Source organism: Trachinotus anak, unplaced genomic scaffold, assembly GCF_046630095.1.
Source record: "Trachinotus anak isolate AG129_WGS33_773 ecotype Australia unplaced genomic scaffold, CSIRO_AGI_Tana_v1 ptg000011l, whole genome shotgun sequence".
Classification (NCBI taxonomy): Eukaryota; Metazoa; Chordata; class Actinopteri; order Carangiformes; family Carangidae; genus Trachinotus; species Trachinotus anak.
This window is the reverse complement of record NW_027273862.1, coordinates 25,301,280-25,302,042: the sequence shown is the minus strand read 5'-3', so window position 1 is coordinate 25,302,042 and position 763 is coordinate 25,301,280.

Sequence of the window (763 nt, the reverse complement as noted above, 5' to 3'; positions counted from 1 at the left end):
AGCTTTCTTTCCCTCCACTGTGGTGCAAGCAGACACACACAGAGAGAGAGAGAGGGGGAGGAAAAACAAGAACAGGATGCAGGTTTGAGGGAGTTATATGTCGGGTTAGAGTCTTCAGACATGGCCGTTCACAATAATATTGATTACAAATCTGATCAGTGGAAGTTTTACTCCCATTATCAGAAATATTGCAGCTCTTATATGTGGTCATTTATTCAGTTTTAGCAAAAAATAAATAAATAATAATGTGGTTAGCATAATAACCACTCTCAAAGCTGTACTTCAGACAGATCAAGTGAAAATAATAATAACAATTGTAGGAAGCGTTGGTTAACTTGTGCTCCAAGTCTTTTATTAAACTAATATTGAAACACATTTTTTCAATTTGTCCAAAAATGCATGGTGCAAAGTAATTAAGTGAGGTGGGAAATAACCTGCAATATCTCCTTTCTTTTGAATTTACCAGTATAAACATCTACTAAACTAAACCTGTACTTTACTGCTGTTACACATGCCTCGATTACCTGGGGATCAGCCTTACAGACTGTCGAGGAGTGAGATCCAAAGGAGGAACTTGACAATGCAGTTACACGTTTTAGCACAGTCTGATGATGCACCACTCATAAGGGTTTGTAAACTGTAAACAATGGCCCTGTTGCTGGTAGATAAATCATTTACTCATGCTTTATAGATTATTAAGAAGAACTACTTTTGTCTTGCCATGTGGAAAATCTTCCTCTTGTACGGCACATTAGGGACACGT